Raw genomic sequence first — 27278 nt, 5'->3', positions numbered from 1 at the left:
TGCTTCTCCAGCAGCTCCCAGCGCTCAGAAAAAACACTCCTCTCTCACTCTAAAAAAAAAAAAACTCCTTTACAAATGAATTTTTAATACCTTAAATAAAAAAGCTGCCCAAAACAAGGGCGTTGTTTTAACTAACCTCAAAAATATCAAACAAACTACAGCTGGGGGAAAACAAGTCGACCCCAAGATGAGGGATTTGTTTTATTATCCTTATTCACAAAATAAACTAAAAATAATCAGCGCTTTCCTGAAGGAGAATGGCGCTCTTTCCACTGAATTCTGTTGATGATTTGGCTAAGTTTGAGGCAAATCTGGTGAATAGGTGGCATTACAGGTGTCCTTCCCTTTGTTAAAAATAACATAGGCAATCGAAATCTTATTCTCTGCTGCTAGGTGTTCAATCGTCCTTTTTTTAAGTTTCATTCTCATCTGGAAAGTATATCTTCAAACTTATTTCATGCCTATTTCTGCGCTTTGACGTAATGGCTGCTTACTTTTTCCTCCTGTCATGTGTGACTCAAATCTGAGATTAATAATTTCAATGGCGCCATCACCTCTTGCTGCATATTAGAATCACCATCCTCAGTCCCATACTGCATAAAATAAAATACTGAGGGCATAACTTCATCCAGCATTTCTGTAATAATTTCTTTCACTGCGGGTGTTTCATTAGGAATTTCATTTGAATCAAATTTTCGAGCACACTCTAAAACCTCTTCTGTAAATCCCGTAACAAGAGCACCAAGTCTTGAAGTGATTTCAGAATCTTCTTTGCCAAGCACCACACCACATACCCGACCTACTTGTAACTGTCTAAGAAGAGAAATCTTAGATTTTGGATCCATCCTCTTTGATACTATGGCTAAAATACGATTGGCTGTAGAACCTCTAAGCACTGAAGATCTTTTTTCACGCTCTTACAATCTGAGGCACACATTGTTCTCTCATTGCATCCTTTATCCGTCCTGCAATGCTGATTTCCTCAGAATTACGAGGATAATCCAAACTAATCAACTCGTCATCAAGTGCATTAAAAATACGGCAAAACATATCTACAACCATGGGACCTTTGCTCACAGCAGACAACAAATCTAGGAAAACCAATGGCCACCGGGCCGGATACAAGATAAAGATTAAAATAGCAAAAACTTGAGCCAGCTTATTTTTCACAAAAACTGGTCTCTCTAATCCCGAACTCTGGTGATTCAAACCATTCTCGATTATGTCAATTGCTTTTGAAGCAATTCTGCAACCTCTGTTATTGTAATGTAGTAACTTTGCAACTATACAATGCATTCAAGATGTTCGTTGCAAGTTAGCATCTGGAGCGTGCCTGGCTGTTGCGTTGGGTTCCAGAATAAGAAGATGCAACTACCTCGTATGTTTTATGTCCCTTTTTTAATCAAGTACCCAGCACTATTCAGATTATCAATTAGTGCATCCACGTCTGGAACTTTAAGGCTTATTTCATCTGCAAGAATAAAAAGCTCAGAAATTGGAAAGCAGGCATTCTGCTGTAATTCAGACTTTTTCTGAAGAGCGCTGAGAAAGCGTTTGGCCTCTTTTTGTTGGCTCATTCCACCACTGCGTGCAAAATCCACGCAACCATGCTCATCTACAAATTTGTCATATAAAGATTCTTTCATAATTTCTACGACATCCAGAGCGTCTTGTTTTGTTATCTCTTCTCGAAGTTCCAATCGAGCACGAGCTTCCACCAATCGTACGAGACTCTCAAGTTGCCTTGCCGTTATTGGATTTCCATCGGTTCCAGTGCTGTGGTTCCTCAGTTTCAGATAAAACTGTTGCAGTACCTCTGCTGCAGCACTTGACATTCTGGGGAAAACAAATTGTCTTGCATAAGAAATGAATTTGCGAAGAAGCGGTCCTGGCAAAGGAACAAAATCGCAATCTCTAAGACGGTTCAATTTCAGCCTTGCTGCTAGTGATCCATTTCTTAGATTCCCTTCCTCTGGACTTTGACTGATATGACATAAAGACTCTCTGGTAGAATTACGCCGATCTTCTGAACCTGTATGAAGCGCCATGATATGTTCAGATACACGTTTGTCCAAGAGCTCATCAGGTTTATCAAGCAAAATAAACACAAGATCAAAACGTGACAAAAGTGCTGCACTCATCTTCAAATTCTCATTTACAGTTTTTGCACGGTTATAATGACCACCAACAGGATTTGCTGCTGCCAATACTGATGTTCGAGCTGATAAACTTGCTACCAATCCTGCTTTTGCAACAGATACACTCTGTTGTTCCATTGCTTCAAGAAGAACCTGATGTTCAGCAGACATTTTATCAAATTTATCGATACAGCACACTCCACGATCAGCAAGAACCATTGCCCCTGCTTCAAAGGCATAATCGCCTGTCATAGCATCTTTGACCACTGCAACAGTGAGGCCAGCATTAGTAGTTGTGTTACCACAGACATAGATTCCTCGGGGTGCAACAGATGCAGCAGCTTGTAATAGCTGGCTCTTTCCCAGTCCAGGATCACCAACAATAATTACATGAATATCTCCTCTTACGGGAACTTTATTTTGATCCATGAGATGCTTTTGCACACCTCCAAACAGTGCCAGAGTTATTCCAGCTTTCACAAATTCATGCCCATATATGGATGGGCATATTGAATGCAAAATTTGGCGAAAGATATCTGACCCATGTTCTTCTGCAAACTTCACTATAAATTCCAGGTCCCTTGAAGTGAATGACTGTATGTTCAGTGAAGAAGCACCTCTTGTACTAGAAATTTTACCATCTTGTGAGTCTTCGGATGTAGATTGAGATTTTGAGTTCATGATAGAAACAGCTTCAAGATATAGGTAAAACAAACCCTGGTTTTTTGCTTTTGATTTTCCTCCTCCAACATCCATATCAGTGTTGATTATTTTTACTATCCCGCAAACTGTAACCACATCACCAGGTATGCATGCATCCACTAGATCTTCAGTTAATTCACACTCTACAATTCGAGGCATTCTTCCCTCTTCATGATTTTGAGCGTGCAAGAGCTCCTGTATCCTGATTTTCTGAAAATCAAGGGTCTGTGCTTCACATCTGACAGGAATAAACGTTTTGCTTTTGCAACTCGGAAGAATGCAACTGGATGGTGGTGAGTATTTCCCATCAGGAAACCGACATGTCACTGTCGATCGACATTTTGTACATGTAAAATTCATTTGTACCACTAAAGGTTTAACTATGCTCATCTTCACAACTGTTCTATGCACAGATACAAGTCTTCCAATAAAAGCAGATTTCAAATTCTTAAGTGCCAGCATAGAGTCAGGATGGTTATATAATCTAATATTGATTTTTCCATGATAAGCTGTTGGCTTGTCACACGCCAATACCTCGTGGACAGAAGCTGGCAAGCACAAGAGAGCTTCTTTAGGCACCGCATCCAATGCTACATAGAACTCCTTAACTGTACATGTTTTCTTAAGATGCCAACATAAAGACATAATGGATGTATAACTGTGTATTGCTGCTCTAAGGGCCTGCAAAGCTTCGAAACGAATGACTGGATGTGCCACTGTAGAGAACCTCTGTACCATGATATTTGAAACCATATGAAGATAAAACTTGACCAAATTCATCAACCGTAGAGTCTGATGTATGCTTTGTTTTCTTTGTGCTTTTACAGAGGTAGGAGCTGCAATCACTGCCTTTTTGAAGAGCTGGAGCATAAATTACATAATCTAAACAGCACATTTAAATGATTTCTTCTTCAAAACCCTGTTTTGAAGAAGAATCAATCTCATGTTGAGACGGAGTCTAACATTGGCTCCACTTGGGATGGCAGCTGCAGCTTCCTGGAGGTGCCAAGAACCGCAGAACTTTGGGAGAGCAGACCGTGCCTCCACCATTGGGCAATGGAGTCATCATCAACAAATCAACACAGCTGAAGACTTATTTTCACACTGAAACTGAACTCAAACAAACTAAAAGCCAACTGAAACAAGATGCTGCCCTTATGGCTGCTTATTTATGTACATAACCTATTCTAATCTGCTGTACAAAGAATAGATCAAGTAATGCTAAAATGCCATATTAACCATTCAATTAAACCTGACAATGAAGCCGCTTGAGAATGCTGCCACGAAGTCACAGATGCAGTTGCTGGCAGCCCTTCATGCACATACTGAGCCCGGTCAGGTACAAGACAGCCCGATCTGTCAATCAAAGTGAAAAATGTGTCGATGTATGCTGCAATAGGATCACGGACACCGCCCTCTGTTGGCTGCCCCAACTCTGCAATACATACTTCCAGCTGCACATTGTCAATGTATACCTCTATAGGCAAGTCTGTTATTGCTTGTTTCGATGGAGGAAGGATTTCCAAGAACTTTTTAGGGTCTTGGAAATCATAAGAGTAGATCTGCTCATCGAGATACTGAATCTCATTTTCAACTCTTTCAACAACTAACTCATAAAATCTAGTTTTGCCTTCAAGATGAAGCTTCGGAGATTTCACACATTGAAGGAAAATACTGAAAAATTCTTCATTAATTTCAATACCTGCTAACATCTCTCTAACTCCATCTAGAACTTCACAAAGTGCAGGGTCTGCCACATACCCTACCATTGCATGAACATATCAACAGGCACTGGAATGTCTGAATCAAGTTGGAGTCGCCAGGTGAATGATTCAACCTGCATAAGTATCTGACTGCTGTCCACCATCAGCATCAGATCTGAACTTGATATATGTACTGGGGTAAAGTGTCAATGAAGCGCTATGTTCACAAATCCCACGGAGATAGACTGAAGCAGCGTTTATCTACTAACGCTGATGTAAAACAAGAGCGTTTTCGAAGGCTTCTGGCGTAACTTCAGGCTCCGTCTAAGACTCGTGAAACAAACACATCAATCAACAGACAAGTTTGTTCTCCCCAGTATGGTCGCCAATATGTTAGCGCTTGAGATTTCACCCTAGGCTGAGGAAGGTAAATCTTCAAGGCTACATCAAACCATTTCACCTCGTAGCTAGCCCTACGAGGTATGAGAAGGCTCTCTCGGGTCAGATTCGGTAGATCTTTCAATAGGATTAGGCTGACCAATTAAGAATAAAGATTTTAGGCTAGTAAATTGATAGGGGGTTTGGATTTAATGATTTTTGGGGTTTTTTAATGGAATGACGGGGCTTTTCTGGGCTACATGGGCAAAATCACAGCTTCAAACAGAAAAATATAATGACTACACAGGTTGTCAACTGAGGCAAGGTAGACATGCAATTTAACACCAAATCTGGTTTCAAACGGGATGGCAAGACTGGTGAGGAGTTAAGGAGGGCAGACAATAACTCTGAATCCTCCTTAAACAGTAGAAAACATCGAATGCGAACAAACTTATAGGAGGAGCATATAATACTATGAATTCCTACCTAATCACTTCATTTGTTCAGCTTGAAAGGGTCATGAAATGAAATGGAATATAACTGATTACATATGAGACAAAGGGAAAAACTCATGCTAAATCAACATACCACATGAATCTCAGCAAACAGAGCTATGAAATTCCATTAAATTCTCTGCAGAAAACTGTACATTACAAAGCTCTCTGCTTCTCCAGCAGCTCCCAGCGCTCAGAAAAAACTCTCCTCTCTCACTCTAAAAAAAAAAAAAACTCCTTTACAAATGAATTTTTAATACCTTAAATAAAAAAGCTGCCAAAAACAAGGACGTTGTTTTAACTAACCTCAAAAATATCAAACAAACTACAGCTGGGGGAAAACAAGTCGACCCCAAGATGAGGGATTTGTTTTATTATCCTTATTCACAAAATAAACTAAAAATAATCAGCGCTTTCCTGAAGGAGAATGGCGCTCTTTCCACTGAATTCTGTTGATGATTTGGCTAAGTTTGAGGCAAATCTGGTGAATAGGTGGCATTACAGGTGTCCTTCCCTTTGTTAAAAATAACATAGGCAATCGAAATCTTATTCTCTGCTGCTAGGTGTTCAATCGTCCTTTTTTTAAGTTTCATTCTCATCTGGAAAGTATATCTTCAAACTTATTTCATGCCTATTTCTGCGCTTTGACGTAATGGCTGCTTACTTTTTCCTCCTGTCATGTGTGACTCAAATATGAGATTAATAATTTCAATGGCGCCATCACCTCTTGCTGCATATTAGAATCACCATCCTCAGTCCCATACTGCATAAAATAAAATACTGAGGGCATAACTTCATCCAGCATTTCTGTAATAATTTCTTTCACTGCGGGTGTTTCATTAGGAATTTCATTTGAATCAAATTTTCGAGCACACTCTAAAACCTCTTCTGTAAATCCCGTAACAAGAGCACCAAGTCTTGAAGTGATTTCAGAATCTTCTTTGCCAAGCACCACACCACATACCCGACCTACTTGTAACTGTCTAAGAAGAGAAATCTTAGATTTTGGATCCATCCTCTTTGATACTATGGCTAAAATACGATTGGCTGTAGAACCTCTAAGCACTGAAGATCTTTTTTCACGCTCTTACAATCTGAGGCACACATTGTTCTCTCATTGCATCCTTTATCCGTCCTGCAATGCTGATTTCCTCAGAATTACGAGGATAATCCAAACTAATCAACTCGTCATCAAGTGCATTAAAAATACGGCAAAACATATCTACAACCATGGGACCTTTGCTCACAGCAGACAGCAAATCTAGGAAAACCAATGGCCACCGGGCCGGATACAAGATAAAGATTAAAATAGCAAAAACTTGAGCCAGCTTATTTTTCACAAAAACTGGTCTCTCTAATCCCGAACTCTGGTGATTCAAACCATTCTCGATTATGTCAATTGCTTTTGAAGCAATTCTGCAACCTCTGTTATTGTAATGTAGTAACTTTGCAACTATACAATGCATTCAAGATGTTCGTTGCAAGTTAGCATCTGGAGCGTGCCTGGCTGTTGCGTTGGGTTCCAGAATAAGAAGATGCAACTACCTCGTATGTTTTATGTCCCTTTTTTAATCAAGTACCCAGCACTATTCAGATTATCAATTAGTGCATCCACGTCTGGAACTTTAAGGCTTATTTCATCTGCAAGAATAAAAAGCTCAGAAATTGGGAAGCAGGCATTCTGCTGTAATTCAGACTTTTTCTGAAGAGCGCTGAGAAAGCGTTTGGCCTCTTTTTGTTGGCTCATTCCACCACTACGTGCAAAATCCACGCAACCATGCTCATCTACAAATTTGTCATATAAAGATTCTTTCATAATTTCTACGACATCCAGAGCGTCTTGTTTTGTTATCTCTTCTCGAAGTTCCAATCGAGCACGAGCTTCTACCAATCGTACGAGACTCTCAAGTTGCCTTGCCGTTATTGGATTTCCATCGGTTCCAGTGCTGTGGTTCCTCAGTTTCAGATAAAACTGTTGCAGTACCTCTGCTGCAGCACTTGACATTCTGGGGAAAACAAATTGTCTTGCATAAGAAATGAATTTGCGAAGAAGCGGTCCTGGCAAAGGAACAAAATCGCAATCTCTAAGACGGTTCAATTTCAGCCTTGCTGCTAGTGATCCATTTCTTAGATTCCCTTCCTCTGGACTTTGACTGATATGACATAAAGACTCTCTGGTAGAATTACGCCAATCTTCTGAACCTGTATGAAGCGCCATGATATGTTCAGATACACGTTTGTCCAAGAGCTCATTAGGTTTATCAAGCAAAATAAACACAAGATCAAAACGTGACAAAAGTGCTGCACTCATCTTCAAATTCTCATTTACAGTTTTTGCACGGTTATAATGACCACCAACAGGATTTGCTGCTGCCAATACTGATGTTCGAGCTGATAAACTTGCTACCAATCCTGCTTTTGCAACAGATACACTCTGTTGTTCCATTGCTTCAAGAAGAACCTGATGTTCAGCAGACATTTTATCAAATTTATCGATACAGCACACTCCACGATCAGCAAGAACCATTGCCCCTGCTTCAAAGGCATAATCGCCTGTCATAGCATCTTTGACCACTGCAACAGTGAGGCCAGCATTAGTAGTTGTGTTACCACAGACATAGATTCCTCGGGGTGCAACAGATGCAGCAGCTTGTAATAGCTGGCTCTTTCCCAGTCCAGGATCACCAACAATAATTACATGAATATCTCCTCTTACGGGAACTTTATTTTGATCCATGAGATGCTTTTGCACACCTCCAAACAGTGCCAGAGTTATTCCAGCTTTCACAAATTCATGCCCATATATGGATGGGCATATTGAATGCAAAATTTGGCGAAAGATATCTGACCCATGTTCTTCTGCAAACTTCACTATAAATTCCAGGTCCCTTGAAGTGAATGACTGTATGTTCAGTGAAGAAGCACCTCTTGTACTAGAAATTTTACCATCTTGTGAGTCTTCGGATGTAGATTGAGATTTTGAGTTCATGATAGAAACAGCTTCAAGATATAGGTAAAACAAACCCTGGTTTTTTGCTTTTGATTTTCCTCCTCCAACATCCATATCAGTGTTGATTATTTTTACTATCCCGCAAACTGTAACCACATCACCAGGTATGCATGCATCCACTAGATCTTCAGTTAATTCACACTCTACAATTCGAGGCATTCTTCCCTCTTCATGATTTTGAGCGTGCAAGAGCTCCTGTATCCTGATTTTATGAAAATCAAGGGTCTGTGCTTCACATCTGACAGGAATAAACGTTTTGCTTTTGCAACTCGGAAGAATGCAACTGGATGGTGGTGAGTATTTCCCATCAGGAAACCGACATGTCACTGTCGATCGACATTTTGTACATGTAAAATTCATTTGTACCACTAAAGGTTTAACTATGCTCATCTTCACAACTGTTCTATGCACAGATACAAGTCTTCCAATAAAAGCAGATTTCAAATTCTTAAGTGCCAGCATAGAGTCAGGATGGTTATATAATCTAATATTGATTTTTCCATGATAAGCTGTTGGCTTGTCACACGCCAATACCTCGTGGACAGAAGCTGGCAAGCACAAGAGAGCTTCTTTAGGCACCGCATCCAATGCTACATAGAACTCCTTAACTGTACATGTTTTCTTAAGATGCCAACATAAAGACATAATGGATGTATAACTGTGTATTGCTGCTCTAAGGGCCTGCAAAGCTTCGAAACGAATGACTGGATGTGCCACTGTAGAGAACCTCTGTACCATGATATTTGAAACCATATGAAGATAAAACTTGACCAAATTCATCAACCGTAGAGTCTGATGTATGCTTTGTTTTCTTTGTGCTTTTACAGAGGTAGGAGCTGCAATCACTGCCTTTTTGAAGAGCTGGAGCATAAATTACATAATCTAAACAGCACATTTAAATGATTTCTTCTTCAAAACCTTGTTTTGAAGAAGAATCAATCTCATGTTGAGACGGAGTCTAACATTGGCTCCACTTGGGATGGCAGCTGCAGCTTCCTGGAGGTGCCAAGAACCGCAGAACTTTGGTAGAGCAGACCGTGCCTCCACCATTGGGCAATGGAGTCATCATCAACAAATCAACACAGCTGAAGACTTATTTTCACACTGAAACTGAATTCAAACAAACTAAAAGCCAACTGAAACAAGATGCTGCCCTTATGGCTGCTTATTTATGTACATAACCTATTCTAATCTGCTGTACAAAGAATAGATCAAGTAATGCTAAAATGCCATATTAACCATTCAATTAAACCTGACAATGAAGCCGCTTGAGAATGCTGCCACGAAGTCACAGATGCAGTTGCTGGCAGCCCTTCATGCACATACTGAGCCCGGTCAGGTACAAGACAGCCCGATCTGTCAATCAAAGTGAAAAATGTGTCGATGTATGCTGCAATAGGATCACGGACACCGCCCTCTGTTGGCTGCCCCAACTCTGCAATACATACTTCCAGCTGCACATTGTCAATGTATACCTCTATAGGCAAGTCTGTTATTGCTTGTTTCGATGGAGGAAGGATTTCCAAGAACTTTTTAGGGTCTTGGAAATCATAAGAGTAGATCTGCTCATCGAGATACTGAATCTCATTTTCAACTCTTTCAACAACTAACTCATAAAATCTAGTTTTGCCTTCAAGATGAAGCTTCGGAGATTTCACACATTGAAGGAAAATACTGAAAAATTCTTCATTAATTTCAATACCTGCTAACATCTCTCTAACTCCATCTAGAACTTCACAAAGTGCAGGGTCTGCCACATACCCTACCATTGCATGAACATATCAACAGGCACTGGAATGTCTGAATCAAGTTGGAGTCGCCAGGTGAATGATTCAACCTGCATAAGTATCTGACTGCTGTCCACCATCAGCATCAGATCTGAACTTGATATATGTACTGGGGTAAAGTGTCAATGAAGCGCTATGTTCACAAATCCCACGGAGATAGACTGAAGCAGCGTTTATCTACTAACGCTGATGTAAAACAAGAGCGTTTTCAAAGGCTTCTGGCATAACTTCAGGCTCCGTCTAAGACTCGTGAAACAAACACATCAATCAACAGACAAGTTTGTTCTCCCCAGTATGGTCGCCAATATGTTAGCGCTTGAGATTTCACCCTAGGCTGAGGAAGGTAAATCTTCAAGGCTACATCAAACCATTTCACCTCGTAGCTAGCCCTACGAGGTATGAGAAGGCTCTCTCGGGTCAGATTCGGTAGATCTTTCAATAGGATTAGGCTGACCAATTAAGAATAAAGATTTTAGGCTAGTAAATTGATAGGGGGTTTGGATTTAATGATTTTTGGGGTTTTTTAATGGAATGACGGGGCTTTTCTGAGCTACATGGGCAAAATCATAGCTTCAAACAGAAAAATATAATGACTACACAGGTTGTCAACTGAGGCAAGGTAGGCATGCAATTTAACACCAAATCTGGTTTCAAACGGGATGGCAAGACTGGTGAGGAGTTAAGGAGGGCAGACAATAACTCTGAATCCTCCTTAAACAGTAGAAAACATCGAATGCGAACAAACTTATAGGAGGAGCATATAATACTATGAATTCCTACCTAATCACTTCATTTGTTCAGCTTGAAAGGGTCATGAAATGAAATGGAATATAACTGATTACATATGAGACAAAGGGAAAAACTCATGCTAAATCAACATACCACATGAATCTCAGCAAACAGAGCTGTGAAATTCCATTAAATTCTCTGCAGAAAACTGTACATTACAAAGCTCTCTGCTTCTCCAGCAGCTCCCAGCGCTCAGAAAAAACTCTCCTCTCTTCACTCACTCTAAAAAAAAAAAAACTCCTCTACAAATGAATTTTTAATACATTAAATAAAAAAGCTGCCCAAAACAAGGGCGCTGTTTTAACTAACCTCAAAAATATCAAACAAACTACAACTGGGGGAAAACAAGTCGACCCCAAGATGAGGGATTTGTTTTATTATCCTTATTAACAAAATAAACTAAAAATAATCAGCGCTTTCCTGAAGGGAGAATGGCGCTCTTTCCACTGAATTCTGTTGATGATTTGGCTAAGTTTGAGGCAAATCTGGTGAATAGGTGGCATTACAGGTGTCCTTCCCTTTGCTAAAAATAACATAGGCAATCGAAATCTTATTCTCTGCTGCTAGGTGTTCAATCGTCCTTTTTTTAAGTTTCATTCTCATCTGGAAAGTATATCTTCAAACTTATTTCATGCCTATTTCTGCGCTTTGACGTAATGGCTGCTTACTTTTTCCTCCTGTCATGTGTGACTCAAATATGAGATTAATAATTTCAATGGCGCCATCACCTCTTGCTGCATATTAGAATCACCATCCTCAGTCCCATACTGCATAAAATAAAATACTGAGGGCATAACTTCATCCAGCATTTCTGTAATAATTTCTTTCACTGCGGGTGTTTCATTAGGAATTTCATTTGAATCAAATTTTCGAGCACATTCTAAAACCTCTTCTGTAAATCCCGTAACAAGAGCACCAAGTCTTGAAGTGATTTCAGAATCTTCTTTGCCAAGCACCACACCACATACCCGACCTACTTGTAACTGTCTAAGAAGAGAAATCTTAGATTTTGGATCCATCCTCTTTGATACTATGGCTAAAATACGATTGGCTGTAGAACCTCTAAGCACTGAAGATCTTTTTTCACGCTCTTACAATCTGAGGCACACATTGTTCTCTCATTGCATCCTTTATCCGTCCTGCAATGCTGATTTCCTCAGAATTACGAGGATAATCCAAACTAATCAACTCGTCATCAAGTGCATTAAAAATACGGCAAAACATATCTACAACCATGGGACCTTTGCTCACAGCAGACAGCAAATCTAGGAAAACCAATGGCCACCGGCCGGATACAAGATAAAGATTAAAATAGCAAAAACTTGCGCCAGCTTATTTTTCACAAAAACTGGTCTCTCTAATCCCGAACTCTGGTGATTCAAACCATTCTCGATTATGTCAATTGCTTTTGAAGCAATTCTGCAACCTCTGTTATTGTAATGTAGTAACTTTGCAACTATACAATGCATTCAAGATGTTCGTTGCAAGTTAGCATCTGGAGCGTGCCTGGCTGTTGCGTTGGGTTCCAGAATAAGAAGATGCAACTACCTCGTATGTTTTATGTCCCTTTTTAATCAAGTACCCAGCACTATTCAGATTATCAATTAGTGCATCCACATCTGGAACTTTAAGGCTTATTTCATCTGCAAGAATAAAAAGCTCAGAAATTGGGAAGCAGGCATTCTGCTGTAATTCAGACTTTTTCTGAAGAGCACTGAGAAAGCGTTTGGCCTCTTTTTGTTGGCTCATTCCACCACTGCGTGCAAAATCCACGCAACCATGCTCATCTACAAATTTGTCATATAAAGATTCTTTCATAATTTCTACGACATCCAGAGCGTCTTGTTTTGTTATCTCTTCTCGAAGTTCCAATCGAGCACGAGCTTCTACCAATCGTACGAGACTCTCAAGTTGCCTTGCCGTTATTGGATTTCCATCGGTTCCAGTGCTGTGGTTCCTCAGTTTCAGATAAAACTGTTGCAGTACCTCTGCTGCAGCACTTGACATTCTGGGGAAAACAAATTGTCTTGCATAAGAAATGAATTTGCGAAGAAGCGGTCCTGGCAAAGGAACAAAATCGCAATCTCTAAGACGGTTCAATTTCAGCCTTGCTACTAGTGATCCATTTCTTAGATTCCCTTCCTCTGGACTTTGACTGATATGACATAAAGACTCTCTGGTAGAATTACGCCGATCTTCTGAACCTGTATGAAGCGCCATGATATGTTCAGATACACGTTTGTCCAAGAGCTCATTAGGTTTATCAAGCAAAATAAACACAAGATCAAAACGTGACAAAAGTGCTGCACTCATCTTCAAATTCTCATTTACAGTTTTTGCACGGTTATAATGACCACCAACAGGATTTGCTGCTGCCAATACTGATGTTCGAGCTGATAAACTTGCTACCAATCCTGCTTTTGCAACAGATACACTCTGTTGTTCCATTGCTTCAAGAAGAACCTGATGTTCAGCAGACATTTTATCAAATTTATCGATACAGCACACTCCACGATCAGCAAGAACCATTGCCCCTGCTTCAAAGGCATAATCGCCTGTCATAGCATCTTTGACCACTGCAACAGTGAGGCCAGCATTAGTAGTTGTGTTACCACAGACATAGATTCCTCGGGTGCAACAGATGCAGCAGCTTGTAATAGCTGGCTCTTTCCCAGTCCAGGATCACCAACAATAATTACATGAATATCTCCTCTTACGGGAACTTTATTTTGATCCATGAGATGCTTTTGCACACCTCCAAACAGTGCCAGAGTTATTCCAGCTTTCACAAATTCATGCCCATATATGGATGGGCATATTGAATGCAAAATTTGGCGAAAGATATCTGACCCATGTTCTTCTGCAAACTTCACTATAAATTCCAGGTCCCTTGAAGTGAATGACTGTATGTTCAGTGAAGAAGCACCTCTTGTACTAGAAATTTTACCATCTTGTGAGTCTTCGGATGTAGATTGAGATTTTGAGTTCATGATAGAAACAGCTTCAAGATATAGGTAAAACAAACCCTGGTTTTTTGCTTTTGATTTTCCTCCTCCAACATCCATATCAGTGTTGATTATTTTTACTATCCCGCAAACTGTAACCACATCACCAGGTATGCATGCATCCACTAGATCTTCAGTTAATTCACACTCTACAATTCGAGGCATTCTTCCCTCTTCATGATTTTGAGCGTGCAAGAGCTCCTGTATCCTGATTTTCTGAAAATCAAGGTCTGTGCTTCACATCTGACAGGAATAAACGTTTTGCTTTTGCAACTCGGAAGAATGCAACTGGATGGTGGTGAGTATTTCCCATCAGGAAACCGACATGTCACTGTCGATCGACATTTTGTACATGTAAAATTCATTTGTACCACTAAAGGTTTAACTATGCTCATCTTCACAACTGTTCTATGCACAGATACAAGTCTTCCAATAAAAGCAGATTTCAAATTCTTAAGTGCCAGCATAGAGTCAGGATGGTTATATAATCTAATATTGATTTTTCCATGATAAGCTGTTGGCTTGTCACACGCCAATACCTCGTGGACAGAAGCTGGCAAGCACAAGAGAGCTTCTTTAGGCACCGCATCCAATGCTACATAGAACTCCTTAACTGTACATGTTTTCTTAAGATGCCAACATAAAGACATAATGGATGTATAACTGTGTATTGCTGCTCTAAGGGCCTGCAAAGCTTCGAAACGAATGACTGGATGTGCCACTGTAGAGAACCTCTGTACCATGATATTTGAAACCATAAAGATAAAACTTGACCAAATTCATCAACCGTAGAGTCTGATGTATGCTTTGTTTCTTTGTGCTTTTACAGAGGTAGGAGCTGCAATCACTGCCTTTTTGAAGAGCTGGAGCATAAATTACATAATCTAAACAGCACATTTAAATGATTTCTTCTTCAAAACCCTGTTTTGAAGAAGAATCAATCTCATGTTGAGACGGAGTCTAACAGGATCCATCACAGGGTCAACAGGTGTTGCAGCCAAGTGTACAGATGGTTCCTCAAGCTGGACAACCCGTAGTTTCTGGTCCAATCCAGCAACCGCAACCTGTCCAACCAAATGTTCAAACTTCTGTAACTTCGGTAGTTACTCAGCCGCCAATTGCACCTAGCACTCCATCCCAAACGACTGCGGCAACTACCGCTACATCTACCATACTTACTTCTGGAGTATCGACGGCTCCAGTTTCTACTGTCCCTGTTACCACACCTCAGACATCTTTACCGTTGTCTGGATCTACGATTCAAACCACGGTCCAGATGCCTATAGGTCAGCCTGGTATAAGTACGGTTGTGACTACTCAACCTCAATTTGTTCAACCTCCGTACCAGGGACAGTACCAACCTGGGCAAGCTGTCCAACAACCGGTTTACCAGTATCAACCGTATCCTGGGTACACTTATCAACAACCTCAACAACCCCAGTACGGTCCGGTTAATCCTGGTTTTCCAGGAGGATATAATATCCCAAATGCAACTCCTGTTCCTAGTTATCCTGGATATCCTCCTCCTGGGGCTGGTATTGTGACCCAGAGTTTTAGAGATCCTAACCGGCAGTTACCATTTATTGCAACTTTAGATTTACCAGACTTGACGCGCCTAACGAACGATCCAATTCAATATCTTCTGTTCTGGCCGCCAATGCCAAACAAGTTGCCCAGTGATATACCCAAGTTTGAAGGTAAGGCTGGAGAGGATCCGTCCAATCACGTGATGACTTACCACCTCTGGTGTGCTTCGAATTCTATCTCAGATGATTCCATCCGCTTACGTCTTTTTCAACGTACACTCATTGGTCTCGCGGCCAAGTGGTACATTGAGTTACCACGGGCCTCTTTTTACAACTTTAGTCAGTTAGCTACGTCGTTCTTAACTCACTTTCAGTTGCCGGTCAGATACGATAACGACACGGAGTTATTAACTTCACTAAAACAATCGACGTCCACGTATATTTCTGATCACATTCATGAGTGGAGACGTCGTAGGAGGTTAGTGAAAGTTTTTATCCCGGACCAAATCTTAGCTGAATGGTTTGTCAAATCATTATTATCGAAGATTACTGAAGATGTAGCTAAGGCCGGAGTAGTTACTGAGGAGCAAGTCATTGCTCAGGCACAATACCTTGACTTAGTTTACACTCAGTCGGGTACATTACACGAGAAGATTCCGGATCTTCCAAAGTCGAATCAAATCGCTGCCGCTCCTTCGGGATCTCATGCCGCTGATGGTATGATTGGTATCGTGACTACGAAGAGCAAGAAGAAGTCTTCCAAGGCTTTGAATACTCCAATTATCACTTTGCCCGATTCTCCGATAGGAGAGTCTTCTCCTCCTGAACTTACCGCCGATATTCACGCTGTAGAGTCATCTACGGCCAAATCAAAAAACGGTGGGAAAAAGAAAGGAAAGAAGAAGGCTAAAGCAGACAAGGCTCCGAAGGAGAAAACAGAAAAGTCGGAAACCAATGACGAAAAGTGCAAACCTCGATATCCTTGTCTTATTTGTGAAGAGGATCATTTTACGAGAGATTGCCCTCATCGGGCCGAGGTTGTGAAAATAGTCAAAGGTGCTCCCACTCCTGCTGTGTTAAAAAATCCATTTCCGGAGCAGGAGAATAAGATGATAGGTTCTTCTTCGAATGCCAGTGAAGAACCCATTTTGATGATGTCTCATGTGAGGATTGCGACTCGATCGCAAGATTATGGTAGTAAGAATCCTGTTGATGGTAAGGAAGCAGAATCTTCTCACTCTAACCCATCAACCTCAGCTCCTGGTTCCGATCCACTACAGATCGAAAAACCTAACCCAGACTTAGTGATTAAGCCGCCCGCTAAGGGTGTACTTCGAAGGTCTGCTTTCAATCCACATGCGAGAGCAGCCCAGAATTACAACATTGTTGAGGACTTAGTTGTTTCACCCTCCGCAATGTCGGCATTAGAAGTGCTGCAATCATGCCCAGCACAACGAAAATTGCTTTTGTCGGCTATCGGAGCTGTTGATGTTCAGGACCCGAACCTAATGATCTTTGATCTAGAAAATAGTACACCACGTCTCCCCCATCAAATGGCTTTCCAAATTCCAGTGATAGTAAAAAACAGACCTATTCATCGGACTGTGATTGATGAGGGAGCTTCTACGTGTATTATGTCGATTCAATGTTGGAGGTCCCTTGGTTCTCCATCGTTGAACCAATCCCCCACCATCCTTAAGGCCTTTGATGGCCGTGGGTTCCGTCCGTTTGGTATTCTACAAGAATTGCCTATAGGGGTAGAAGGTAAAACCGTTACTCTAGATGTGGAAGTGGTTGATGCCCCTCTAGACTACAACCTTCTTTTGGGTCGAAGTTGGTCATATGCTATGACAACGGTTGTTTCATCGGTCTTCAGAATAATCAAGTTTCCACATAACGGTAAGATCGTGACTATTGATCAGCTGACATACTTTTCATCCGACCCAGCCTCTTCAGAGAGTATCCAGCATGTCGGTAAGACGACAATCCCTTATAAGGACGTAGGTGTAGGTTTAGTTAAGGATTCCGGTTTACTGGGAACTTTTCCTCTCCCTCCACTCAACGTAGACCCTTCATTTGCGACAATTCATATGATTACATCAGAAAACATTGTTTATGACGATCCTTGGCTTGTCCCATCCGACTATGAGATAGACTCATTCGGTGATGCTATGCCTTTGAGTCCATATGAAATTGCTTATGAAGCTATCATGTCTTTTACCGACTCGCATTCAACCGAAATTGACCAAATGAATGTGGTCAGTGAAGAATCCCTTTTCACCTCAACCTTAGAACGGATAGCATTTCCCGAAGTCGTGTCATCTGACGAACAACTTCGCGAAATCCTAAGTGTAGATGATCTACCATGGGAAGATCTCCATCACAGATCTTCGTTTTTACCTAAGGATGATGCATTTGAAAATGATTTTTCATCTATCTTTACCGCTGAATATGTCAAAGACGCTCAGGATCCAACGAAACATTCTGATTCAGAGCTGAATTTAGGGAATATTTCTCGTACTATTCCCATTGATATTTCAGTGAAACCCGGAATTGAGGAGAACATTCATATAGGTGCCGCATGTATTGAAGAAGAAATCCAAATTTACAAGGCCCTATTCCAAGAATTCCGCGATGTGTTTGCCTGGTCTTACGAGGAAATGCCGGGAATCGATCCAGCTATTGTTGTTCATGAAATAAAGACCTACCCGGATGCTAAACCCGTCCGGCAACGGTTGCGTCAGATTCACCCTCGAAAAGCGGCTGCGATTAAAGCAGAAGTCGAAAAGCTGTTGAAAGCAGGTTTCATTTATCCGATCCCGTTAACGGATTGGGTATCGAATATTGTTCCGGTTAACAAGAAACAAGGAACAATAAGAATCTGTATCGACTATAGGGATATAAATCGAGCTTGTCCAAAAGACAACTATCCTACGCCTTATATCGATCAGATTATTGATGATTGTGCCGGAAGTGAAATGTTTTCCTTTATGGATGGTTTTTCGGGCTATAATCAAATCAATATTCTACCTGCCGACCAACCAAAAACGGCATTCATTTGTCCATGGGGGACATTTGCTTATTGCAAATTACCTTTCGGGCTTAAGAATGCCGGGGCTACTTTTCAACGGGCGATGTCTTATGCATTTCACGACATCAAGCACATTGTGCAACCCTATCTCGATGATTTGCCTGCTCATTCTTTACGTCGAGCTGATCACCTTGTCCATCTCCGAGCCATCTTTTTGAGGTGTAGGCATTATCGAGTTCGGTTGAATCCCCACAAGTGTGTTTTCTGTATAGAAACAGGTCGATTGCTGGGATTTGTTGTTTCAAAAGCCGGCATTCGCGTCGATCCCTCGAAAGTCGAGGCTATCATCAAATTGCCTCCTCCTTCGAGTTTGCGCCAACTCCAAAGTTTGCAAGGGAAAGCAAACTTTTTACGCCGATTCATCCCAAACTACGCCGAGGTCACTAAAGGTTTTACACGGTTGTTGAAACAGAACGCACAATTCTTTTGGGACGAGATTGCCCAACAATCTTTTGATGCACTTAAACACGCGTTGACCCATGCACCGTTGTTGCATCCTCCCAACTACAACCAAGACTACTTCTTATACCTCGCGGCTTCGCATTCCACCATTGGAATGGTGTTAGTTCAAGAAGATGAATTCGGAGCGGAGCATGTGATATATTATCTTAGTAGGACCTTGAATCCCACTGAGCTAAAATATTCGCATGTGGAGAAATTGGCCCTGGCAGCCGTTCAAGCTGTCCAGCGATTTCGTCACTACATTCTTCTCCGTAAAACTACAGTTATTTCGGATTGCAACCCTATGATTTATATCTTGACAAAACAATTGCTAGGGGGCAAGTACTCTAAATGGATAGTTATCCTGCAAGAGTTCGACTTGGAGTTCGAGAAGTCCAAGTCTAAGAAATCCTTAGTTTTCGCGGAATTGATGTGTGATTTCCCTAGTGCTGACACAGAGACTGTGGCAGAAGAGTCCATTGCGGACGAATCTTTGTTTCTTATCAGTACTGTAGATCTGTGGTACGGGGATATAATCATCTATCTCCAAACCCAAACCTTTCGGCCTGAAGCTTCCCAAGCGGAACGTCGAAAAATTCGGTTTCAATCCCAGCCATACAGAATTATTGGAGATACACTTTATCGCCGGGGGGCAGACTTAGTTTTTCGACGTTGTTTAACTCACGAAGAGGCTGAGAGAGTTTTGAATGATTGTCACTCGGAGCATGTGGCGGTCATATGTCTGGGTATGCCACAGCTCAGAAGGTGTTGCGCGCTGGCTATTTCTGGCCGTCTATGTTTAAAGATTGTATCATTGCCGTCAGAAATGCCACAACTGTCAAGTGTTTGATCGCAAGATGCGCGCTCCACCTGCTCCTCTCCATCCTATAATTGCCGCTGGTCCATTCGCCAAATGGGGTATCGACTTTATTACTTGTAACCCTCACTCGGCCGGGGGCATGCGTATATCATCCTTGCAGTTGATTATTTTACTAAGTGGGCCGAGGCGATGCCTACATTCGATGCAAGCGGAAAAACAGCTGCAGTTTTCGTATTCAATCATATCATAACTAGGTTTGGTGTCCCACAAGCAATCATTACTGACCATGGGAGCCATTTTCAAAATGTCATGATGTCTGAGCTTACAAGCCAGCTTGGTTTGCGCCACGATAGCTCTACTCCTTATTATCCGCAAGCCAACGGTTTGGTTGAGTCTATCAACAAAGTTCTAGTTATCATGATCCGACGAACCATTGGTGTTCATCGGTCGAATTGGCACAACATGTTATTTTCAGCGCTATGGGCATATCGAACCTCAGTGAAAAATTCAACAGGGTTCACTCCTTTCCAGCTAGTTTATGGCTTGGAAGCTGTGTTACCCATTGAATGCGAAATCCCATCACTTCAAATGGCTGTCGAATTACTTCCAGCTACTTCCGAAGAGGAGAAACGTTTATTATACTTAGCTAAATTAGATGAGACTCGACGTGACGCTACATTGGCAATCGAGACTCACGCGAAACGAATGAAAGCTCAGTATGATAGAAATGTAACCCCTCGAAGTTTTTCGGAAGGAGACCTAGTGCTATTATATGATCAAGCTAACGATAAGCTAGGTGCTGGAAAATTCGTTCCCATGTGGCATGGACCCTACATTGTAAAGCGAAAACTAGCAAAAGGGGCTTATGAGCTGGTTGATTTTGATGGGGACTCTTTGGGTAAACCCAGAAATGGACTTTACTTAAAGAGGTATTATGCTTAAATGGTGGATGGAGAAATCTTTAGATAGGTTAGATTTTCTTTCTAGCTAGCGTATTTGTTAGTTTAGTCAGTGTGCTTAGCTTAGAGAGTGTGTTTTTTCGTCATTATTCTGGCTTATCTTGGTTTTACTCTTGATATTGCAGATGTCGACGCCTCTCCAAACATACATTGGATTTGCTGATGGTGCTTGTCGTAGTACACGGAATATCTCTTCCGCAGCTTGGGTTATCTATTCGCCCTCTGACGAGTTAGTTTCTATGCATGGGGTAAGCCTCGGTCAAACAACGAATAACATTGCAGAATACAGTGCAGTGGTTGAATTATTATCCGAATCTATTTCATTTGGAATTCGACGTTTGATAGTGAGGTTAGATTCTGAACTTGTTGTATTACAGCTTAATAGAGTTTATGCCATTAGAAATCCTGTGTTATTAAGGTTGTTTTTGAGAGTGCGTCTCTTGGAACGTGAATTTGATTACATTGAATATCAGCATATTCCAAGGTCTTTAAATACATTAGCAGATGCAATTGCTTCTCGAATGTTGGACAGACATTTATGATAATCATCCAAGTAAATTTAAAAACATTTCATCACATATGTTAAACAAGATAAGCCGGTAATAGTGATATATATAGATAGAAGTGTGTCAAAAAATATATACATCGTCTTCGATCATAGGTTGAAAAACACCTTATGATCGGCAAAATGATAAGTACAAAAAGTCAAAATGTCACATGTGACTACAAAAGTGACTAGTCAATCACTGGTGGTGCTCTCTGTATGACACCACTGCACGGGCTACCTTATGCAAAAATCTCCTAAACGGTCCAGGGACCGCGACTACAAAACGCTGAAGTCTGATAGGAATGTCGTCCATAGTAGTCTCAGGTATGTCTGCCGTGAGACGCTCTAGATCATGCTCCAACTCAGCTAGTACGTCTGCAGCCGCGTCCTGTGGGGCCGGTACCGGTGCAGCTGGATGTAGTCTATCAAAAGGCCGGAGGTTGGCTGGACGCTGTGGACCAACATCTGCATTTTGAAATTTTTACTGTTAATTTGAGACGATATATATGAAAAATAAAAAAATACATAATTAGAAAACTTGTGAAAAATAAAGCACCTCTGTCATCCCATTGTTCTCCCGGTGGAAGAACCATGTCCGGATCACCTCTAAAATCCACTCCGGCATACGGAAAGTCTTGTATCGAAAAAACCTGGTCCTCTAACCAGTGAAAGTAACTATCTGAGAATCGAACCACCGTCACGCCCTCGTCAGGATGCCGGGCCATCACCGCAACCCATCGTATCAGCTTTGGCTCCCGAGGACCCAAGATATCGATAGTGAGTTGCTGAGGGATCAGCATTGGAACTCTCTCCAAGGCAAAGCTCACGACTAGAGGCCCATATCCAAAAGTTTTTAGTCGTCCGTTCTTTGCCTTGGTCAGTTGGCTCTTCATATGAGCCGACACAGCTTCACACCAGTTGAAAATGGTGCCTTGGTAACAGTCAATTGCCATCCACATTTGGGATCCGGAAGCAATGTGTAAAGCGGCCGCGCCGCAAATTCTGGTAACCGTGAACGCTATGACTTTGAGTTCACGCAGAGTGATGTGTTTTATCTCTATGCCTTTCGAATGGTGAGCCCCAGGTGTGCACCACTCGTCGCGGAGACTATCAAGGGATTGGCCACCCGGCCTAGTCCCCGCAAGACTAAGTTGCTCACCTCTGTTCGGCAAGCCAGTAAGAAAGTATACATCCGAGGGCTCTATCTCGAGCTGGTGCCCTCCTATGTAAAAGCATTGTTCTTGAACGTTCCATCGCTCAACCAGCCATTCCAAGAATCTTACCTGGCCCCTCATGCCCGGTATGGTCCAGTATTTGTATAATCCGCATGCTCTTAGGGCATCCAGGGAAGGTTGATGATTTATTGCAACTTCATCATCCTCTACATGCTCTCGTTCTCTCCAATCTAACATGGTTAATACCCTGCGCATCAAAAATAGCAATTAGAAATTGATTTGGGAATTTTTGGTAGTTTTTTGAGAGAGTTGGGGTTTTGAAATGCGCACTTCTCGGAAGACGCACCCCGGCTTTGTAGCACAGGGCGCCCGGACGCGGCTTTCCTGAAGGTGGGCCGCGTCTTCCGACTATTTTCCCGTATGATAAAAAGTCAGGGGACGCGGGTCATCCGTAGGGCACCCGCGTCCGCCGAGAGGCGCGTTCCAAAACCAAAACCCCCCCAAAAAATGAAACTAAGACCTAAAAATTGATTCTAAACGGATAGAAATGCAGAGTAGGATGTGTAAAATACCTGGATGAGACGGCGTTCGATTCCGACGGTCAGATTTTCCGCAGCAACCACGGGAAGTTTCTTGTCAAAAGCTCCTTTTTCAACCTCCAAAGTCAAACGGTAAAAATGATATGGTAAAAGGTCTTTTTATAGGTTTTTTGGATGAATTAGTTCATTTTTTACCATGAAAAGATGTTTTTCGATGTATTTTTGCCTATTTTAAACAGGTATGAGTAACGTGTTGCTTTTGTGCAGGACAAAGGGATTTCAAGGGAAATTGTAATTTTTTCACAAATAAAATATCAGAGTCATCTTTTAAGCCCTTTTCTGACTCCTAAAAAATGAAAAGATCGCCGAGCGTTTCTTTTACACTCGTTAAAACGGAATTAAAAGACGGTCCCCTTTTAGCTCTTTTCTGACCGTAAAATCAGGAAAAGATTGCCGGGTTTTTGTCGTTTCAAACTCGATAAGGAAATAAAACGACGTGTCCTTGATCGCTTTTTACTTTTCAGGTCAACGACACTATTATGAAAGTACTCCTTGGTCACAAGATCAAGCGGTTCCCCCAGGTATTATTTTATACTTTTTCGGGCTTGAGGGACACAAATATACGAAAAAGTTCAACGTGGAGTCTCCTTTAGTTTTTTCAGACTCTCTAAAATTGAAAAACACCGAGTTTCTCCTATACTGGGCTCGTTAAAACTTTTACAGTAGAGGACCTGTTCAATTACAAACAGGAACGAACCACTCCTTCCTAGGGTTCGAATTTAAACTAGGTTGGACTCGTCCGAAGGATGAGCTTATAATCAAGCATATGTTATCCTCCTCAAGCTTGTTAAAAATAAAGAGGTACTTTCCAGAAATGGTGGGGGAAAAGAGAGAAGAATGAACCTGTTTGTTATCTTTTGTCTCGAAAGAAACTTTATCACCGCTCTTGAACACGACACTATCTTGTTCACCTGGGTTGGGAAATCTTTTACCTCACAAGTTGATCAAACCACTTTGAAAGTCTTTAACCGGGTTCCGAGGATTAACTTTGAGATATTCGTCACCAAGCCATCTGTCGTGTCGTTATGTGTTCAAGAGGTCTGCAAGCAAAAACTTTCATCTGCAAAATACTTGTCATCCATTTGATCATCCTTGAGTCAGTCCTTACGGCAACATTTCTTCAACTTGAACAATGATTTCATGTTGCGGGCTTGCCTGCAACGGGTCGCTTTCTATCGACATCGACACATTATCTAGAAAGATGACTTAGGAATCGACAGTACCTTGAAGTCTGCATGCATCAATGGCAGGTTTCTCGCCTTTGACGTCAGTTTACATCATTGACTTTCGATCAAAGGATTCCGTGAAGTGTTCGACATCAAAACATCTATTCACATTTCACGGGTTGTGCTTGGTACTTTGAGAACCATTGACATTACTGGTGGTCTCTCTCACGCTTGTTAACAGTTTACATCATCGACTGGTAATCAAGTGGTTTCTAACATGTTCGACATCAAATCATTTAAATCACATGGCTAGAATCGTACCAATTCAGGGAGTAGAAGTGAAGACCCTGGATCTAGTTTCTACCATCCAGGCTGCGAGGAGTTTTGTATTCATTATCTATGTAGACTAATCATAAACAGATGGCTGCGTCCATACTGTGTCTACAAAAGTCTATAAAAATGATGTACTGCAAGATCATTCCTGTATCAGAATAGTTAGTCCATTAGTTAAAGTTTTGAATCTGAGTATGGGAATGCCTACCTCAGTGATGATATAATCTTATCCATGTATTTTGTGTTGAAAATTGCAGGTTCCGACCAGGCCATCCACAAGACAATCCTTGAAATGATAAAGCGCTTCACCCTTCCTAGAATTACAAAACCCTAAATCTATTCCAGGCTTCGCACTTTAGGGGGCAATCTGTTACACTAAAAAATGTCACCATGACTACTTACAGTTAGTATGGCTCAAATCAATAGTCATACTACCCTTTTTAGGCAAGTCTTATGCCTCTGCTATCCATCTCAAACTCAAAGAAGAGAGAAAGTCTTGTAAAAAATGTGTTTATCTCTGGGGACGCAGGTTCTCTCAAGCCTTACCTGCGGGGACGCTCACAATGTTCACAAAGTCTACGTCTTTGGACGCTCTGTATGTCAAAGGACAGGTGCGTCCTTCTGTAAAAGGCAAAATGCGCAAGTTTCATCTTAAAAAAGTTACTTATGGTTACTTCTAGAACTTTCTAGAGGTCGGTTTGATGAAATGGATGCGCCTCCAGTTGGTTCATGTATCTCTATTAAGGGGGAACTTATCCCATCAATAAGGGAGCTATCCCACCCAAAGAGGGGGATTATCCCATTGATGGTGGACCTGAATAACCTCTTTACAGCACTATAAATAAAGGCATTGAGCCAGAAGGAGGGGAGGTTGAAGCTATACATTTTCTTTGGGTAAATGCTGCAGGAATTAGGACTCCCATTTAGAACCTTGTGAGGAGAGATTGTCTTTGCTTGATTCTACTTGGAAGTGGGTGAGCTTTGTCAAAGTAGAGGAAAACCCTTGATGGACCCTGGGAGGAACTTGCACAACACCAAGGCCAGGTTGTAAGAGTTTCTTTGTTTCGTTATTAATACAAACTGGTTTATTTTTCTCAATAGCTTGTGTTAATGAGTTATTTCATGTGTTCCTTGGTCTGCATGTTGAATATATGTTTTATTATATGAAATGCAAGTGCTTGGTAATTGTTTGATTGTTTGTGGTTGCAGGAATTGATGTGAAGGAGGAGCTCATCTGGATCGGCAAGGACGGACTACAACAACAGCGTTTTGGAATAAGGTAAGCCTAAACACTTGTAGTTTTCATGTTTTAAAAGGTATATTTAGAGAAAGATCACTCCATTTTGTCTTGTTTGTCGCTAGAGAGTTTAGACTCCTAGGGAGGTCAGTTGTGCCCGCACAAACGACTTTTTCCGCCACGACAGCTCTTTCTAGCTCCTCACATGCCTTGAATCACCTCACCCATCAAACCCTAGAGTGTTGAGCCATGTGCCTACCTTGCCCCATCGAATACCTTGCAATTTTGACCTAATTTCCTTGCCCTAACTATTTGGCTCCTCCTGATCTAGCAAAACCCTTCAAAATTAAATCAAATCTTGTGCCACTATACCTAGCCTAATATCATTTCCTTGATCAAGTCATATTGGCTGAGATCCTTACAGAGAGAGCCCTTTCCTGGCCTAGTAGGGCTAGCAACTTGGCTAAGCGTGGTTTGTGGTTACCTTGGCATTGCCTTCCTTCAGCCTAAGGTTCAATCCATGTGCTGACATCTCCTTCAACAATACTTCATCTCAGTAGATCCTTTCGGTCTGCACCTTTAGTAGATGCATGTAGCCTTGGGATACATGTTGTATATTATAGTTTTCCTATGAGGTTGTAGCAACGATGAAAGAAATGCATCGATTTTAGGCATCTTGTGGTTGTTGTATGAAAACATGTTTATTTAGTGTTTCCCAAACTTAGATATAGCCATATTTAGTATGCTTTTATAGTTTGCCTTAGATGCTCACTTTTCTTAATTTAGGTGTTTTTCTTAGTTCTGTTTTATGCACATATTTATCTTTAAGAAAATTGTACAATAGAGAAGGGTTCTATATTTTGACCAGGGGACTCACATCTAGGTAGAGGTACTCTATTCTAGGAAGATTTTGCCATGCAGGTTAGGTTCTTTATCCGATAATCCCAAGAGGTGCTATTGTAGCAATAAGAAATTTGTTTATCTTGAGTTATTCATTAGTTCATTGATAGTATATTGTTTATTCCATGCAATACCTCAATAGTGTATGATTAAATTACAGTTAACATTGTCATAATATTTTGACTTACCCTCTTTTAGAGGGAAACTAGAGCGTGTGTCAAGCTTCCACATCACAATTGTATCATGCAGAGTTTACCTCGCACAAGTTTTGTGGATCTAAGTAGCCAGATACTTGTTTGAATTCAAGAGGAAACAATACTACAAAGTGGGAAAGAGGTTTCACAGTTAAGCTTCCTTTCACATTTTGGTTGGAATCGGTTTGTTGGAAAGATGTTGGATACCCCAAATTCCTTTTTATTGATGCATGATCATTTAGCTCAAGGAAAATCATTGTATTTTAGTAGACATAGGGGTATTG

The 27278-nt window shown here is 41.2% G+C and overlaps 3 pseudogenes; all 3 read right to left on the bottom strand.

The window, feature by feature from the left end:
- Positions 1 to 1241: 1241 nt before the first annotated feature.
- On the bottom strand, positions 1242 to 3578 carry LOC149173075 (putative DNA helicase MCM8 pseudogene; annotated as a pseudogene).
- Positions 3579 to 6812: 3234 nt separating this feature from the next.
- LOC149173074 (putative DNA helicase MCM8 pseudogene) lies at positions 6813 to 9163 on the bottom strand (annotated as a pseudogene).
- A 3231-nt stretch (positions 9164 to 12394) lies between these two features.
- Positions 12395 to 14749, bottom strand: LOC149173073 (putative DNA helicase MCM8 pseudogene; annotated as a pseudogene).
- Positions 14750 to 27278: the final 12529 nt, after the last annotated feature.

The sequence above is a fragment of the Pinus tabuliformis genome, chromosome 4_2 (genome assembly GCF_031772625.1).
Source record: "Pinus tabuliformis cultivar Carrire ecotype Pingquan chromosome 4_2, CPIR1, whole genome shotgun sequence".
Lineage (NCBI taxonomy): Eukaryota > Viridiplantae > Streptophyta > Pinopsida > Pinales > Pinaceae > Pinus > Pinus tabuliformis.
Note: the sequence above shows the minus strand (reverse complement) of the source record. Positions and strands in the feature narration are given on the sequence as shown.